General features: G+C 38.2%; 1 protein-coding gene across 1 annotated transcript in view; it reads left to right on the plus strand.

The window, feature by feature from the left end:
• The window catches only part of LOC307060466 (uncharacterized protein), a gene marked incomplete at its 5' end in the record, with an annotated part of 303,642 nt that overhangs the window by 156,162 nt on the left and 130,386 nt on the right, over positions 1-17,094 (plus strand). The window contains one exon of the mRNA XM_079714967.1: positions 2,789-2,866. The remainder of the gene's footprint in view (positions 1-2,788; positions 2,867-17,094) is intronic.

Consider the following 17,094-nt stretch of genomic DNA (forward strand, 5'->3'; position numbering starts at 1 on the left):
CTCCACCTCTTACTCCTCCACCATCTTGAAGGTCCCCCCACCTTGTGATATTTTAAATCATCATCATTATTATAATTTAAAACTTAGGGAACAGGTTCAGAGCCTTTAATAAAAATTAAGTAGAAATCTGATCTAAACCCAGTTCTATCTGACTCAAAATCCCATGCACCCAAAATCCCATCCTCTTTCATTACACAAGGAAAGAAAGAAAGAGAGGGAAGAAGGGAGAGAAATCAGGAAGAAAGGAAAGAAAAGAGGAGAAAAGGACTGAAGGCAAGTAGGGGAGTAAAGATTTGAATTCAGGAAAGTTTCTCTGCAACAAGCAAGAGAGTCAAGTTGACCATTCCATTAATTTTGTTGCTCCTACTGTGTTTTAATTTTAAGGTACAGGTGTACCTTAATATAGGCCTAAACACAGATCACAGAAATAGAGGGGAGAAAAATCAGCACTGGTAACAAAAATGTATTATACTTAATGGAAAGACCTCTGATTCTCTGTTCAATTATGTTTTCTACTGAAATGAAGGCGACATTTAGGGTATCTACTTGCTAATACTGCCACCTTGCTCAACTTCCTGAGGTTTTCGCTAATACCCAAGAAACTAGAATATAGAGCTGATAGTGAAGGAATGTACTGATCCATGTGTGCTATTTAAATTTTCTTGAAATTATTCAAATTTCTCTGGCCTAGAAATCAGGGCAGAATCTCAGGACAGATGGGTTGGTAATGAGTTTTTCACCTCTTTCAGCTGCCAAGCAATTTGGAAATTGCACGAGGCCAGGCTTTGTCAGTGCAGTTTGGCACTTCAACTTGAAGACTAGTCTGACACCAGGAAATTGTCATCATCAGCTAATGCTTAGCAAGTGTGGCACGCCAAGTGTCATGAAAATGGAAAGAAAAATAATGCTCTGTTCTGATTATAGCTTCTTCAGAAGTTTGGGATGCAACTGATTTCTCTGTCGAGCTAGAAGTTCAACTTCTGTCTCCAGTCCAGGCACCCTTCTTAGTTTTGTTCCCATGTATTTGATTATCTATTGGACATTTTCACTTGGATATCATGAAGATACCTCAAAGTGCCTACGCTCAAAACTGAGTTCTTGGGGGCTTCCCTGGTGGCGCAGTGGTTGAGAGTCCACCTGCCGATGCAGGGGACACGGGTTCGTGCCCCGGTCTGGGAAGATCCCACATGCCGCGGAGTGGCTGGGCCCGTGAGCCATGGCCGCTGAGCCTGCGTGTCCGGAGCCTGTGCTCCGCAACGGGAGAGGCCACAACAGTGAGAGGCCCGCGTACCGCAAAAAAAAAAAAAAAAAAAAAAACCAAAACTGAGTTCTTGACATTACCCTAGAAAACCCTTCTTGCTCCAGTGTTTCCTATCTTAATAAATATTCATATCATCCAACCATCTAATGGTTCAGACCTGAAATCTCTCTTGATTAATCCCCTCCCTCCCTGCACCATATCCATCCAATCGCCAAGGCCTGTTGGTTCTATTTCTTAAACATTTCCTGAATCTGTCCACTTCTCTCCATCCCCATCCCCATCAGTAACTTTAGGTCACCATCAAATTTGACCCGTACTCGGGTGTAGATCCCTCACTGAAGGTCATTAACTTTTCCTATTCTGCCCAATCCATTTTCTCTGTGGAACTAGAGTGGTACTATACATCACATGATGCCATTCTCCTGCTGGAAACCATTCCATGCTTTCCACTGGTTGGGAAATGAAGTCCGAACATCTCAGCATAACTTAGAAGGCTCTTATCCACCTCCTCAGCATCATTTCTTACCAGTTAGTCATTTAGTTAGGAAATATTTATTGTGTTCCAGACCTTGTTTAAGCTCTGGAAATATGGTAGAAACTTACATACTATTGGGAGCACACAGACAATGAGCATGGAAACAAATAAATGAATAATGATTTTAAGTACTGACAAATATTCACCAGGGAGATATTTGGGGGACCTGCCTCTTATAAGCTTTTCCCTATTCCATCTAAACTAACTTACATGTTTCTGACATGTGCTCCCCTATAAGCATATGTTAAAGTTGTTATAATTTAACATCCTTTATTTCTTGCGTATCTATCTTCTATGCTGGATCATTACAGATTTGGCAAGAGCAAAGATTCTTTTTAGATATTACTATCTGATCCCAGTGCCTAGCTTTTGCCTGGCATATGTCAGGTGTCTAATAAATATTTGTGAAATAAATGAATGTTACTTCCTTAGTATGAATTGATTGATAAGTTCTTATCTGGGTGAAAATAAAAAAATATATGGTGAAATTAAAAATTGAATGAAAATAAAAAAATATAGGCCTTCTGAAATTTGTAACTTTTCAGATATTGTAGGCTTACATGAATTATGTTGAACTTCCCAATATAGAAATTGATTAAACTTATTCACTCCAAATCACTAAATCCTTGCAGATAGTAAAATTCTATGCATTACCAATCTCTTAGCTTTTCTCATTTGCTGAGAAAACCAAATTGAGAAAGAACTTTAGAGAACTGCGAGATGAAAAATAATGGTCTGTAATTAAAACACTGCAAGGAAGAAACATAGATGGCTTCAGTGGTTAATGTATTAGCAAAGAAACAAGAAAGCGAGTTGGGATGATCATAGGTGTTGCTATGTTAATAACGTCAGTTTGTTCAGTGCATTTATCTTTCCAAGATTTATACCTATTAATCTGTTTTATCAAATTTTAGGTTTTTGCAAGGGATAGTAGAACGGTGTTACACCCTTCTAAAGGGAAATGCAATGACCACACGATCTTCTATTTTCAGGATCTGTGGAGAACATTTTTTTCTACCTCTGCTCACCACAAAGCAAGAAAATCACAACAAATATCAGCTTGAATAAAGGTTTGGATTTGCTTTTATATGCTTTTTTAAAAAATAGTTTGTCCCACCCTTAAAACAAAGTATTTGGTTACTAATTTTTATGGTTTTATCCTGCTATGGGTAAAAAAAACTTCTCGGAGACTTTGAGTGCCAGTCCTTTATTCTTTTCTTCTTAAATTTTTTCTTACAACATCCTGTAGTTTTTCTGTGGTGGTTTAGTGTATGTATCAGAGTTTTTTGAAACATTAGCTTTCAAAAAAAAAAATCTTGGCACACAATCTCCAAGAATATTTGTCTTATCAAATTATTTTAAAGATGAATACTGCTTTTTCAATCACCGCCATTCCTCACCAAGCTCATTGCTTGCAAATATTCCATTATATATACCTATGGCTGGAAATCAGTTACTGGGTTTCCAAATGGAAATAGTTGCAGACAGAATGCAACTAGACAATATTGTGGAAAAACCATGGGCTTTGGAGTTAAAAGCCACTAGGCCAGTGGTGTGGGATGCACACCACCCCCCTTTTCATCTCTCTACAATTCCTTATCTAAAATTTACCTCTTGAGTCCCTCAGTTCCAAACCAATCAAGGACTTGGTTTTGGTTTCTTTGCTACTGCTGGTTTAGCCAGCTTACTGTCTTTGTAGAAACTTTTACTTCTATACAAACTCAAGTATGTAAACCCTACTGCAAATAGAAAACTTTCCACATATTTCTCAACAACTACAATGTACTCTACACTTTTCTGTACTTTCCTTTAATCTTAGGTATCTGTCCTCCCATTCCGTAGCTTAAAACGTGAGTGAAAGATGAACTAGTAAGAAGAACCTGGCCTGGAAAAATATCTAGCTAAGGAATTCTGCAAACCTATGTGGTAACCGGGCTTTTCAGACAAAGACTCTGAAGTCCCAACTGTTTAAAAAAAAAAGAAAAAAAGTACAAAGATCACAATTACCAGTGGCAACATGGAAAAACCCATAGAGCATGCCACTGGCAAAACTTCTCAGAGAGTTGGTTTCCCAAATATGGAAAATATAAAACAAAACCTTCTTTATTTATAAAAACTATGTGAATTTCTAATTCTTTAGGTCTTACAGGTTTATTATGAAAACCAAATTCATTTCCCCTAAGGGGTGAGAAAGAACCACTTCCTATTGCGTCAAGTTATAGAATAGCACATTTTTAAAGCTCCATCATTTGTTTCTGGGGTAGCATTACATTGTCCTCTTCTGGGTTACGTAAGTCTGCCTTGGCCTTTCAAGCACAGAAACATTTTACCCTTGACACAGTTTGGAATTTGGAACAGCCTGTGAAAACATGAATAGCTTCATTTTTCCATTTGAAAAGTCCCTAAACACAAATCGATAAATTCTCAAAGAACTTCAGTGCAGAGTTTTCAGACTAGCACTTCAACTACTAAGACCTATATTCAAAGTGTTTGAATTGCCAGAAAAAACACAGCTGTTAGTCTATATCTCAGGCAATCTGTACACCATCTTTTAGGTAGGAGAGATTACAAAATGGGCCAAAGGTTAGATGCAAGTCTTAGAAGAATATAAAATCAGTCCTAGGAGGGCACCTATCCAAAGTGCCAAATATTAGCACTAACTTGGAATATCAGAAGTTTTAAATTACTACCCCCCCCCAAAAAAGTCACAGGCATCCATCAGCCAAAAGTTTTCTCCCAACCTACAATTCTACTCTTGATAAATGCTCTTGTGTTTTGTTTTCCCTACGATTTAAAGGGTTGTGATGGCCTAGAAACTGGCCACCTGGGATAATTTCATGGCCTTGTGGATGGAGAGTGTCTCATGAGGTCAGGGTGGCTGTGACAGAGACAGTCTCTGACATTTTCATAAACTAAATTGAATTCTTGGCACACTCTGAACTTAGATAGCAGGAGTTTCCAGCCCTGCTCTTCCTCAGCTATATCAATTCTGCTTTAATTTCTGCCCTGATAATGTGATAAAATAAAGTGGGCCATTTTTTAGTCGAACTTCAATAATGATCTGAAGTACAACAAACTGCTCAAGTAATAAAGGAGTTTGTTTCTTAAAATGTGAAAAGCATCTTTGGGTTTTCTCAGTGTCTTTTATTATTAGAGTATATGTTCATATGTCTAAGCTCCCCCCACCCCCTGGGTTAGTTCAGATTTTGACGGTCCGGCTGCTATAAAGATAAGATAAGCTTTGGGCTACGTGTGATTTCCTACGCTTACACTCTAACTCCTGTCTTTTCTCACCACTGGTGCAACTCCCCAGTGTGTTAGAAAATTCTCATGAAAAACCCTGTCCTAGATATTCTGGGATCTGCTAAACAAAACCAGTTGGTTGCTCATACTCTTTCACTTCAATAAACATTTCCTGAGTCTATATATCTACCTTATGTCAGCCTATATAATGTTTTGATTAATCCTCACATAATCCCTATTTTGCAGATGAAAAAAATGAGTCCAGAGAGTTTAAATAACTTGGCCAAGGATACACAACAAATAAGCGGCATGCCAAGATGTCAATTCATGCTCTCTGGAACTATTTTTAGATACCATTAATCACTTTGAGACCCCTTAAACTGACACAATAGAAGCATATATCACAATGGAAGCCATGTGCCTCCGGAACTCCTGGGACTAGTAACGAGTTCAGTGAGTTCCCAATATGGCCCAGGGAGTGCATTCAAGGACCTGATTTGCATTTTCTCCCTGACATTGGGTTTTGTGACTGCTGAAGATATAAAAATTTGATCAACAATGTACCAAACTGATATTTCCATTTCAGAAAACTTATACAACTTATAATCAATATTAATTACATCAAATATCAAAGACCTATTATTCCATAGGCCTCAAGAGAATTATAACCAGCACCTAAACATACACATTTCCTAATTTAGAATTTAATGAACTCCCTCCTAGCTTCTTGTTACGGGCTACTTTATTAAATGTAATGAATGGCTTCTCTTAGGCAGCTCCTTTTTTCAGGATGCAGGTACACTGAGACTCTCTCTTTCTGGCAGCTGGAGCTGTGATTTTAATTGGATTGATGCCACTGTGATCCAAACTTCAGGATCTCCCAATGGAAATCACAGAACTGTTTGAGTAGGGGGAAACCTTAGAAATCAACTAGTCCCAAAGTCTCAAACTGACAGCCCCCAGGCCACAGATGGCCTCGTTGTTTATTCATCACAGTGATGACCCTAGTTGAATTCTTATAATTTTTTGAATTGGTTGCCAAAATTTTCAAGCAAGTGTATTTCAAATAAAAATCTAAATGTTGTTAGGCTTCTCTTGAAAAATTGGAATATTAGGCAGCACTGGGCCTGCATTCCTGCATAGAAGCCACCAGCCACAGTGGATGATAGCAGGTGCTTCTGCAGATGGGGGCTGATCTCTCCAGTGTGACTCCATCGGGGCATTCCCTGATGGGCTGGCAGTGTTGTAGTCAGTGGTCTGTTGACGTTAATCATTGTGTTTGTATTATTATTTTCTTGTAGTACAGTTAAGAAGAAAGAAAATATTTCTGTCTTTGTCAGGAATGGGAAAACAAAATATAATCTGAGGGGTTGCTGTATTTTAAAAGAAAGGAGAAAGCAAGTGTCTTTGTGGAAGAGAAGAATGTGCCTTTTGGTTAATATGCAAATGAAGCATCTCGGCTTCAAGTACATTTATGCTATTTGTTTGACCCTGTAAGCATTTGAGAGCCACAATGTAGTCTTATTTTAACGATCTGAACACAGTGATGGAAAGAAGTTAAATGGCTTCCCCAGGGCTAATATTTTTAGGCCATAACTAGAGTGAAGTTTTCCTTACCTTTTAGTATATTGCTTGCCATGTGGGAGATATCAAGTACTTGAATTAATTTGTGGGCTGAAATCTAAAAAAATTTATCTTAATGTTTTGAAATGTTTTTAGAAAAAGAAGGTGAATTAAGACATGATATTAAAGAAATTTATATAAATTTAAAATGGGCACACAAACTGGAGGGTGTAAATTTCATTCTGTGTGGACTTTGGAGTTAGCTAAACCTTTCCTCTTATCAGGTCCTTAACCAAGAGAGCATTTTACCATCTTCTGTGTCTGTCAGGTATGTATTTTGTCCAACTACTGCAGAATTGTACTGCAGTGTATCTCAAATCAAACTATTAGGCTAGAATAAATACTTTTAAGAAAAAGGTTTCTCTCTCTCTCTCTCTCTCTCACACACACACACACACACACACACACAAGCTCAGAAAAATAACCTGCAAAATTTATATTTAATCATTCATATTTTTCAGGGTCACATCCTTTTTTGTCTTTTTTCCTCTATTACTATAAGATTTAAATAGCTCTTTGGTTAAATTAAATGTTTCCCTCCTACCCATAAACACTAACAGAGAGTCTCAGGAAAAACTGAAAAATAAAGACATAGAAAAGAGAGGCCTGTTTTCACACCTTAATTTTTTTCAATCCAAATTAATCACAGGGGTCAGCTCTTCAAGACACAACTATCTTGAGAAGATATGGGTCCATTCCTTACCTTCTGAAACCACCCAAGAAATCAATCCAGATACTTTTCAAGGTCCTCCAGACACAGCTGTTCTACATCTTAAAGGGAGGTAGGGAAGTTTCTATACATGCCAAGTTTCTAGAACCTGAGTGTACCCTCTTAATATTTCACACTATCTCCCAAATTTTTAATTGATTTCTGTGATTAGTATGATTTTCGTTCAGAGGAAGAGATTCCAAAATGACAACCATGCTTAGAAATCACTCACAACCTTTCTTCATTGCCAGAAAGGTGTTTCTCATGTTTACCCTAGACAGTGCATGAGTACCTTTACAATCATTGCCTCTGTTTAGTCATGTTAAACAGAAAACAGCTGATCACCATCCTCAAAAGAAAATTTTTTTTCCCCTCTAATTAGTCTCACCTCAATCTTCTTTTCTGTCATTTAATAATTGTGGATTTTTAAAAAGTGGTTCAAAGATAAGGCCTGTGTGATGTCAGTGATCTCAAAGGAGGGTTAAAAGGTGGTCGAGGATCCCGGTGCTGCATTATCCCAGCACATCTGGAGGTCCCAGACTCTTGTGTTCTCCTGACAAACACCACAGATTTGGTCCACTCCTGCTGCCCTGCCCTGGTGGAAAGGCCCAAAGGCATCAGTAACCTTGACGGGGAGATATATACCTCAAGATGCCAGCATTTGTTCTTGAGGCAGCACTTCATGGCGGGAAGAGCACAGAAGGTGGACCATCCACCCTGGCCTGCATTCCTCCTCTACTACTTGTTTAAATTTAATCAAATTACTTCACTTCTCTCAGCCTCTCTTTCCTAGTATGAATCATAGGGAAATAATGATAATAGTAATACCTACTGTCTTAGGTCCGTTCCTGGGGAAGTAGACTCTGGGATGGGATTTGCAGGCAGGAGGTTTACTGTGGACACTGCAGTATCCACATCTGTGGGAGAGTGAAGGAAACAGGACTGGACAGAGGGCAGTGTTGACCTACAGCTCAGTCACAACAAACACCTCAGCTGATGACATAAGGAGCCGAGCAGCTAAGATGGCCCTTCGGAGTCACCCACCTTGCATCAGTCAGTCAGGGAAGGAAGCATGACCATGTGTGCTGTGGCTCTCTTCAGCAGAGGGCAATTCCGAAGAGTAATACAAGCCCCCAGCACTGCTGGGACACAGGGAAATGAGAGCATCGGTTCTACAGGGGAGATCAGGACAGTATGCCGTGCACCCACGCCACCTGCCTTATGTGGTTCTGTGGAGATTGCATAAGAAGCTCCATTAACAGCATTTTATACAGTGACTGGCACACAGTTTTCTATGAATATTATTCAGTAGGCACTTATAAAGAATTCACTATTTGAAGATACTAGAAGAGACACTGAGGACGCTTAGGAAAGTATAAAAATAAACAATGAAAAGACTCTGCCCTGAAAAGATCACAGTTGAATGGTGTAAGACCTGAACTAGAAGCTATAGAGAGTCTAACCCTCATGATCATTGCATACTCCTTTATAATATCCTTCAATGACCAAATGGATACCAAATACTCTCTATAGTGTATTCCTGACCTTAAGCATCTTGTAGTCTCATTGGAGAACAAAGACTTATATGCACGGAAAAAACCAATAACAGCATGCTGTACAATGAAGTGTCAAAATGTGTGGCAGGGATGCTAACTGGTGAGGCAGGTCAAGCTTGGAGAGATGGGGGTGCTGGATTCATCAGGAGAGATTTATGGAGGAATGAATTTGACTTAGACATTGTCACATGCCTAGACATTGGACGGATGGAGGAAATGAGGGAACTCCAGACTGAAGAAAAGAATGAATGAAGGGTCTGGCCATGTCTGTGTGTGGTAAGGAAGTCAGCTGGACAGCAATGGAGATTTTATATTGACACATGTTACTAAACAGACCTTTACTAATCAGTGGAATTGGACTACTTCTGTGACAAATTGTGGCATTTATGCCTAATCCTACAAGCACTCTAGGAGTTTTGAGAAACATGGATGAAACTTGGTAACAGAAAGATTGATCTGTTGGTACTGAATAAGATGAGCTATACAAGGAAACCAATATTATGGGGAACCTCCCAGGTACTTTTTTCAGTCTCTTCTACTGGTTTTGGTAAGTAATCCAGGGGACAGATATTGAAGCTGAGGCTACAGGCTAGAATTGGACACCCAGATATCAGATGCTTTGTGGGGAGGTTTTAGCAGAAAGGTAGTTTATACAGAGGAAAAAGCATAGACTTTGGATCCAGACTCACAATGTAGGAGTTCAAATCATGATTCCACAATTTATATGACATATGACCTTGGACAAGCTTCATAACCACCCTGCACCTTTATGTTTCCATCTGCAAAATGAAGTCAATTGTTCCCACCTTACCGTGTTGTAAGGACAAAATGATAACAGATATCAAATGCATCAAAGTTGCCTGCTAGACTTATAGAAGATATTCAATAAATGCTATTATTATTGTTGTCAATATTATTATTACACCCATGTCAGAAGTCTTTCTTCTCTCTCTTCCTTAAACTTATATTTTGGATTTGTCTCTGGTTGTCTGGGAATTCATAGTGCTTAAAATAAAAGGTAGCACTTAAATTCCACTCTTAAGGTCTTTTAAGGTCCATCATCCTTTCTCTTGAGTGTTGGAAGGAGCAAGGCTGAAGTTAACTGGTACCTCCTGTTGGTAGATGGAAGTGCCTTGATGAGAGGTTACTGGTAGGAGGCACCACCCTTTAAATTGCAACTCCATACTAATTATTCCAACTTGAGAGCATTTATTTTTGCAAGTCTTGAAGTATTTTCTAGAGCAGCCTATTAAACTGTCAACATCTCCGATGGAATGTCCCACTAGATATCTCTGTTCAGACAGGTCCCTCTTTTCCATCTCGCCATCACCTTGCCCTGGAAAGAAGTAGAGCCTGGTGGTCAGGAGCAGACCTGCAGGTCAGGAGCTGTGCCTATTAAAATTAAGTAAAATTAAAAATTCATTTTCTCAGTGGCAAATAGCCACATTTCAAATGCTCAATAGCCACATGTGGCTAGTGGCTGCTGTATTGGACAGCACAGATTATAGAACATTTTGATCATCACAGAAACTTCTTTCGGACCTTGCTTCTCTAGAGCCAAACCGACTGGATTGAAATGATGTCTAACACTTATTGTCTGTGTGACTTCACCCAGGTAATTTAGGCTTTCTGTGCCTTGGTTTTATCATCTATAAAATGAGGATGTAAGTGTCAACTTTTGGGAGCATTTGTGAGCATTAGATGAGTTAATATATATAATATATTTAGAGCAACCCCTAATTATCATCTGGTATTTTCTCAGTAACTGTTAGCAATTACTATTTATCAAAAACCAGGAAAAACAACACCTATTTCAGAAAGAAAACATAGAATGTATAGATGAAGGGTGGGGAACTCAGAGTAGTTGCCCATTACCTGTGTTCCTAAAGTCCGTATGATACAAGATCATTGTGGGACTCATCATAAGACATTATGATTTTCTATGTCTATGTCTGTTTTCTTTACTAAACTCCATGCCTTGGGAATTCAAGGACTAGTGTCTTATTCCTTTTCATACGCCTGGCACCTGCCATGGGGCCCTGAGCACACATGACACTCAATAATTATTTTATTTTCAACATTGTTGAACTAACTTAAGTGCTCAAGAACTGGCAGCCTTCTTATTTATTAATATCTTAGTGGGAATAGTAGGATTGGAGTTTTGCCAATTTCAGTATATTTTTAACCAGAATAGAGACAATGAACTTATAATTAGGTTTAAGGACAATGGGGAAGAATATTTAAAATCAGGCATGGATGAGAATATCCAGAATGGATGATCACTTCACATGTTGGGGACAAATTGAAAGGAGGGAAAAGAAAGAGCAAAGAGAGGAAATAGAGTTGATAAGTTGTCTGGGAGAAAGTTCAAAGACAAATTTTCCCTTCTTCAACATTTTACCACAGGCATATCCTGAAATCCTAGATATAATTATCTTGGCTGGAATGCCTGGGCTAGAGTAAACAGAAATCTGAGTGTGTCAACAAATTATTTAATTAAGCAGAGTAGGTGGCAATATGAAAGCAAAATCCTAACGTGCAACAGGATAATGTGATTGAAAGCTTCAGCTGTGACGGAATTCAGAGAGAGTAAGACAAGAGAGAAAAATGGCACAGTACTGGGGACCAGACTCTGGACCTGGTTAGCCAATGTGAAAAACGAAACAAGAAATAAGATTCTTTTCATGGAACTCTATTATTCCAGAAAACACTTCTTGAGGATAAATATACATTTAAAAGCAACTGAGATTAAGCCATCACTTTAGATGAGCAGGGGTCAGGGGCAGGTCTGCGAGTGGCATTAAAAAGGGCCTCAGGATTTGTGCCATCAGCATAAAAGTGCAGTTACAATTAACAACAGAAATGAAATGACTAAGAAGTAGAAAAGCTAGTAGAAATGAACAGATGGCCAGGCAGGCAGCTTGCTAGGCTGCTTAAATTGGATATATTTTATATTTCATTCCAAGTTCACAAATATTAGGACATTAAAATGCATGAAACATGGTGTGTATCTCATCTTGCCATGTTTTTATTACTAAGTTAGAAGGAATTAGGCTGCCCGGAATGTATGCAAATGCACCAGTCTAAGCAAATGCTGAGTCAGGGGAGATCAGGAAGGTCAGCTGGGTTTCTCTTTTCCAAAGAAGAGCCTACTCAATTGTACACTAAGCAGCCTTTGTAGAGCCATCCCTAAAGTGGCCACCTATGTCCAGAAAGACTGTGAAGAAGGTTAGATTGCTGATGACACTTTATTTAAAAGTGGCGGTGGCCAGGCCTCCTGTTTGTTTTCAGTAGTAGGATTAAATTTAGGGAGTGTGTAGAATGTTGTCTCTATACATGGAAGATGTTTTTATTGGACTTTAGTATGTCATTTACCCTAAGCAACCATTAATACAAGGTACCTGCACTATGATCAGTAGACCATGGGTAACACCAGAGTGTCGTTATGAGACTGTTTTTCACACATTTTCTGCTGAGTCTGAAGCTTACTTCACGGGTTGACTGAGGCCACATGGTGAGAACAAGGTTTTCATTGGTTCACAAGTTTATTGATTAAGAAATATGAGTATGTTTAGACTAAGTGACCTCTCTTCAACTTTTTTGTTTGATCTTGGCCCATGTCTGGGGTTCTGTAACCAGATCATCACTCTGAATCTCTAATGGAAAACTTGTCAAGTTTCTTTCTGCATGATTGGGAAACTGCCCATGCGTTCTGGGCCACCAGGTTCTCGTCTCTATCTTCAAAATACATAGTGATGCATCCCTGGAAATGAAGAGAAATTTCATCTTCCCCACTTTTCATTTTTCCTTGAACCAAGATAGTACTATATTCATTCATCCAGTCAGTCATGTAACCTATATATTTTGAGTGCCCACTATGTGCTAGGTACTGAGCCAGGAACTTGGAATAAAAGGGTCTTTGCACTTATGTTTTAAAAAAAGACCAACTTTCTCACAGCTTATGTTTATTAACTCTGACTCCTTTCAATATAATCTAAAAGCAGTGTAGAAAAACATTCAAACCTAACACCTATGGAGGCCACAGCTGCACATATAAAGAAATAGCCAAAAGAGTGTGTGCCGTTGCCCTATTTGCAACTCTCACCTTCTCTGAGTTATAGCCTAGAAATACTGTATACGGAAAGGGGATGTCTGTAAAAGGCACCATTTGGCTCCCAGGTTGTAGAGTCACTGGGAGAAGAGTATTTAACTTCCTCTGTGCACCGTATTAACAGCTGAAAGGAAAACCACTCTTTGACTAAAAGGAAGGAAACAAAATTGTGTGTGGTCGTATATATAATTACATACTTTTATATGTTATCCCTAAAGATATAGATGTGTATATAAATTAATATATATTTTTTAGATATGTACAATTTACCTATGTACAAATACAATAGAAAATAGCATACGTTTTTAAACATGGTTAAGGCAGCTTTCATTGTAGGCATGGACTTGAAGAAGTATTGTATGTGTGTGTGTGTGTGTGTGTGTGTGTGTGTGTGCGCACATAGGCATGCATGGCCCATGTGGGTGTGTTGGGATAGGGATGGAGGCTAGGGGAGGATGGAGATACCATGAGAAGGAAAGAAAAGCACAGAAACACAGAATTCCTTGGCATCTTCCAACATAATTATTGAATGGGTATGGATGGTACAATAATCATGACCAGTAGAGATGGTAGTAGAAGGGACAGGATGCAAAAAAATGATTAGAGGATGTCAAGATGGTACCTTGATTGCATTAGTAGCATATACTGCTGCTAATTTAATATGTAATACTATATATTTATATGTAATATATTGGCATATATGTACACAGATAATATATGCATAAATTATGCACCAATAGTAAATAGAAATGTCCTTTACATTTCCAATGTTTAGAAACTGACAGTAAGCTTTCTTTAGATGATAGCAGGGTTAAGCCAACTTTATTTATAAATACAAACTATATATCAAAAGTAATTTAAAAATCCATCTGTATGAAATTTGGTATAAAGAATGAGTATATTTTAAAACTGATGAAATATGTATATCATTTACATCCATACCCAGCTATGATTACATGATTTTTTTAAAGCCAATAATTATTTCAGTATTCATCTAAAATATTCTGATTGAATGAGGAGATAAACAAATCTACGATTAGAAGATGAAAGGAGCATGTATATGTAAAATCATCAAAGAGTGTACTTGAGAAAATTACACGAATGCGTGAGGAAAATTTATGTAAATATCATTTTTTTAGAAACTGAAGTGCAAAAAAGTTCCAAAAGTGGTATATTATGTCATAAATATGTATCGTTCTAAAAGTAATGTGGAAGGCATAAAGCATTTCTCTTTGGGATAAACAATATTTAATGAAAATAGGAAAACATTTCCAAAGTAACTTGATTGGAAGTGTTTACATCAGCTACAACTGTTTCACTACAAAATAAGCATAGATATTTCAGTGGAGAGGATAAGTGATGTATGCTTTTTCTTCAACATAACTGGCTTAAGGGCTAGATATTTCAAAGATAGAAATTGTTTTAACAGCTTAAAAATAAGATTTACAAAGTGAACAATAGAGTGTATTTCCTTTCACTAACTCTGCAGTTACTGTCATTCTCACAATTGTGGTCTCATGGTCTTAGAACACAGAGAACAGAAACCATGGACAGAAGGATTGTTAAAAGAGACACTAGACTTAGGGAATGGCATACCCACTAATGCTATCAACTTGAGATCCACTTCATAAAATTAAATAACTAATACTGAGTGCTTACTACATGCCAAGTATTGTGAAAGATGGTTTTCCTTTATTTTAAAAAGTTAATCCGGGCTTCCCTGGTGGCGCAGTGGTTGAGAGTCCGCCTGCCGATGCAGGGGACGTGGGTTCGTGCCCCGGTCCGGGAAGATCCCACATGCCGCGGAGTGGCTGGGCCCGTGAGCCATGGCCGCTGAGCCTGTGCGTCCGGAGCCTGTGCTCTGCAACGGGAGAGGCCACAACAGTGAGAGGCCCGTGTACCGCACAAAAAAAAAAAAAAAAAAAAAAAAAAAAATTAATCCTTCCAAAGCCCTAAGAGAGTTACAGTTATTACCCCCACATTTCAGGTGAAGAAACAAAGACATAGCATGATTTATGGGAACCTGCCCAAGGTTGAGCAACTAGAAAATGACAGAGCAGGATGAAACGTAGAAAATGATACCTTTAACCACTGATCTGGACAACCAACCATATTAAACCCAACTATAATTCTTTTTTTTTTCCTGAATTTTATTTTATTTATTTTCTTATACAGCAGGTTCTTATTAGTTATCCATTTTATACATATTAGAGTATATATGTCAATCCCAATCTCCCAGTTCATCCCACCACCACCCCCTGTGGCCACTTTCCCCCCTTGGTGTCCATACATTTGTTCTCTACATCTCTGGCTCAATTTCTGCCCTGAAAAGCACTTCATCTGTACCATTTTTCTAGGTTCCACATATATGCGTTAATATACAACATTTGTTTTTCTCTTTCTGACTTCCCTCTGTATGACAGTCTCTAGAGTCCTCCATGTCTCTACAAATGACCCAATTTCATTCGTTTTTATGGCTGAGTAATATTCCATTGTATATATGTGCCACATCTTCTTTATCCATTCATCTGTTGATGGACACTTAGGTTGCTTCCATCTCCTGGCTATTGTAAATAGAGCTGCAGTGAACATTTTGGTACATGACTCTTTTTGAATTATGGTTTTCTCAGGGTATATGCCCAGTAGTGGGATTGCTGGGTCCTATGGTACTTCTATTTGTAGTTTTTTAAGGAACCTCCATACTGTTCTCCATAGTGGCTGTATCAATTTACATTCCCACTAGCAGTGCAACAGGGTTCCCTTTTCTCCACACCCTCTCCAGCATTTATTGTTTCTAGATTTTTTGATGATGGCCATTCTGACCGGTGTGAGATGATATCTCATTGTAGTTTTGATTTGCATTTCTCTAATGATTAATGATGTTGAGCATTCTTTCATGTGTTTGTTGGCAATCTATATATCTTCTTTGGAGAAATGTCTATTTAGGCCTTCTGCCCATTTTTGGATTGGGTTGTTTGTTTTTTTGTTATTGAGCTGCATGAGCTGCTTGTAAATTTTGGAGATTAATAGTTTGTCTGTTGCTTCATTTGCAAATATTTTCTCCCATTCTGAGGGTTGTCTTTTTGTCTTGTTTATGGTTTCCTTTGCTGTGCAAAAGCTTTTAAGTTTCATTAGATCTCATTTGTTTATTTTTGTTTTTATTTCCATTTGTCTAGGAGGTGGGTCCAAAAGGATCTGGCTGTGATTTATGTCATAGAGTGTTCTGCCTATGTTTTCCTCTAAGAATTTGATAGTGTCGTCTTACATTTAGGTCTTTAATCCATTTTGAGTTTATTTTTGTGTATGGTGTTAAGGAGTTTTCTAATTTTATACTTTTACATGTAGCTGTCCAGTTTCCCCAGCACCACTTATTTAAGACACTGTCTTTTCTCCACTGTATATTCTTGCCTCCTTTATCAAAGATAAGGTGACCATATGTGCGTGGGTTTATCTCTGGGCTTTCTATCCTGTTCCACTGATCTATTTTTCTGTTTTTGTGCCAGTACCATACTGTCTTGATTACTGTAGCTTTGTGGTATATCGGAAGTCAGGGAGTCTGATTCCTCCAGCTCCGTTTTTTTCCCCTCAAGATTGCTTTGGCTATTCGGGGTCTTTTGTGTTTCCATACAAATTGTGAAAATTTTTGTTCTAGTTCTGTGAATAATGCCAGTGGTAGTTTGATAGGAATTGCATTGAATCTGTAGATTGCTTTCGGTAGTAGAATCTTTTTCACAATTTTGATTCTTCCAATCCAAGAACATGGTATATCTCTCCATCTATTTGTATCATCTTTAATTTCTTTCATCAGTGTCTTATACTTCTCTGCATACAGGTCTTTTGTCTCCCTAGGTAGATTTATTCCTAGGTAATTTATTCTTTTTGTTGCAATGGTAAATGGGAGTGTTTCCTTAATTTCTCCTTCAGATTTTTCAGCGTTAGTGTATAGGAATGCAAGAGATTTCTGTGAATTAATTTTGTATCCTGCAACTTTACCAAATTCATTGATTAGCTCTAGTAGTTTTCTGGTGGCATCTTTAGGAATATCTATGTATAGTA

The sequence above is a fragment of the Hyperoodon ampullatus genome (assembly GCF_949752795.1).
Source record: "Hyperoodon ampullatus genome assembly, chromosome: 11".
In the NCBI taxonomy this organism is placed as follows: Eukaryota; Metazoa; Chordata; class Mammalia; order Artiodactyla; family Ziphiidae; genus Hyperoodon; species Hyperoodon ampullatus.